This window comes from Egretta garzetta, unplaced genomic scaffold (assembly GCF_000687185.1).
Source record: "Egretta garzetta isolate BGI_Z169 unplaced genomic scaffold, ASM68718v1 scaffold767, whole genome shotgun sequence".
Classification (NCBI taxonomy): Eukaryota; Metazoa; Chordata; class Aves; order Pelecaniformes; family Ardeidae; genus Egretta; species Egretta garzetta.
The window spans coordinates 110,052-112,916 of NW_009260278.1; positions in this window are offsets into that span (position 1 = coordinate 110,052).

Below are 2,865 nucleotides of genomic sequence, written 5' to 3' on the forward strand. Positions count from 1 at the left end.
ATTTATTCTGCAGGTGGCCGGGGTGGCCACATGGGTCCCGCGGGGGCCGGGGTGGCCGGGCCCGCCTGCCCTTCGTGCCGCTGCGGCTGCAATCACGAGCTATCTGTCTGCACGAACGCAATCGTCCTTTCTGTGAAAGGATCCTCCCGTCAGGGCGATGGGAGAGCCAGTGACCGTGTTGCAAAAGAAAACCGCGAGGAAAACTATACGGAAAACCCCGCAGCGACTTCTTTTGTACCCATGAAGTTTGTTGTGTGCCTTTTGCGGTACGGCTGGAAATGACAATAAAGTGACAGTTGTTTGCATTGCTTTGACTCTTTAAAACGTGCCCGGGCTTCAGGGAGTGATGGAACGTGTATGAATTTAAGGAATGGGTTACATTTATTGTGCTGGCTGCTCCAGCATCGTCCGGCACTGGAGGACGGGGTAAGGCAACTCCTGCCTGGGGCAGGGGAATGGATGGGCTGATCTTTCCAATCCTGCTTTTTGGGGATTTCTATGAAATTGGTGCCCAGTTCCAGCGCTCCCGCGTTGGGAGGAGGCACAGGGGGACCTGCAGGAGCCGTCACTGGGGTTAAACCCCTGAAATAAGTGGGGGCAGGCGGGGTGGCTGCAGTAGGCGTTCCAGGTGGCAGCGCCTGCTCCCCTTGTGGCCGTGCCACACCGATGGCTCTGGCCAGGCACCCAGGTGAGCCCTGAGTGGGGTGCTCAGGGGGGGTCCCCGACCCGCAGGAGCTGGAGGGGCTCAGCTCTGCCATAAAGGGTCAAGCCGCTCCTTGGTGGCTGCCGTCGTGGGTCTGGGTGAGCCCAGCAGCCCCAGGGGAAGGGTGGGGGTCAGCACTGCATGGGGCCAGGGCACCCCCCTGCTTGCAGCAGAGGCCACCCCGGGGCGTCAGCGGGCTCCAGCATCCCCACGGGCCACCAGCCTGCAGCTCACTGTGTCCCCACGCTGTGAGCCCAGGCATGCTGGCCCAGCTGCTGAGCAAGGCACAGTTTGCTTTTTTCCTAATGATTCACCCCCCCCCAAAAAAAAAAAACTCCCCCCGCGGAGAAGCCCAGCATGGGCATCACCCCTTAGCCTAGGCGGCTGATGGTGGTCCCAGGGCCCTGGGGTGCAGAGAGTGAGCTGGGGGCCAGCCCTGCTCCCCCCAGCCTGGCCAGCAGCCGGGGCTCGGCTCCCCACCTCAGGCAGTGGGGGAGGCAGCAGTCACTAATGTGATGAGCGAGGCCATCCTCTGCCTGCTGTGCGCCAGCCCTTTAATCCCCCTTTCTCCCTTCTCCTCCACCTGGAGCAGGCTCTGCTCAGGGAGGGTGGGATGGGTATTTGGGAGCAGCGCTGGGGTGCGTGCTCCCAAGGGAGGGAGCTCCACCTTGGTAGTTAAAGACGTGACCCCTCAGTCCAGCCTCGGACCGAGCGTGGGGATGCTGGCAGAGATGCCACCTCCCAGAGCTCCTCTCGAGGCGCCTGGTGGGGATGTCCTGAGGCCCCGCTCTCTGCAAGCACGTGGGCAGGGGATACTCTTCATTTTCTCTTTCCTGAGTTCATAGAATCACAGAATCATGGAATCCCAGGTTGGAAGGGACCTCAAGGATCATCTGGTCCAACCTTGCTGGGCAACAGCACAGACTAGACAAGATGGCCCAGCACCCTGTCCAGCTGAGGCTTCAAAATGCCCAATGTGGCAGAGTCAACCCCTCCCTTGGGGAGATTATTGCAGTGGGTCACTGTTGTCTTGGGAAAAACTGCCCTCTCATGTCCAGTTGGAATCTTGTCAGGATCAACTTGTGTCCATTTCATTGTCCTCTCCATGGGACTCCTTGTGGAAAGGGAGTCTCCATCTTCCCTGTAGCTCCCCCTTAGGTACCGGGACGTGGTGATGAGATCCCCTCTGAGCCTCCTTTGCTCCAGGCTGAACAAACCCAGCTCTCCCAGCCCATCCCCATATGGCTGAGAGAGGCTTCCCAGCCCCTGGGTCACCTTGGTGGCCCTGCTCTGGACCCCTCCAGCCTGTCCACATCTTTTTTGTACAGCAGGGACCAGATCTGTACCCAGGATTCCAGGTGTGAAGTTGATGTTTTGGGGTGAAGCGTGTGGATTCTCCAGTGTCTGACAGAGGGTTGGTGCTGCAGCCTTCCCCCTCTCCAACACCCAGGGCCACCCTCCCACCTCCCATGCCACCAGCGCTAACTAAACTCCTCGGAACATCATCAGCCAGCTCTGCTCTTCTTGATTTTGCCAGGTTTGCCGAGCCTGGCACCTCCTTCCTCCAGCCAGGGAAAGCTGCTGTGCGAGGGCCTAATAACCACAGCCCTTCCGTGTCCCCCTTCCCTCTTACCCGAGCATCTCTTGCTCCTCGGCATGTTGGTTCTCTCGCACCCAACCGGCTCCTAACTGCCGAGACACAACTGGTAGGGAAGGCAGGTAAGGGCTGTCTGATGTGATGGGTTGGACGTTATCAGCAGCAAAAATCCCAATTTCCTGCAGGAGATCATAGAATCACAGAATCGTTTAGGTTGGAAAAGACCTTTAAGATCATCAAGCCCAACCATTCCCCTAACCCTGCCATTCCACCACTAAACCCTGTCCCTAACACCTCGTCTGCTGGTCTTTTAAATCCCCCGAGGGATGGGGACTCAACCCCTTCCCTGGGCAGCCCCTTCCAGTGCCTGACAGCCCTTTTGGGGAAGACATTTTTCCCAATGGCCAACCCAACCCTGCCCTGGCACAACTTGAGGCTGTTTCCCCTCATCCCATGGCCCGTTCCCTGGGAGCAGAGCCCGACCCCCCTGGCTCCCCCCTCCTCTCAGGCAGTTGTAGGGAGCGATGAGGGCTCCCCTCAGCCTCCTCTGCTCCAGGCTGAACAC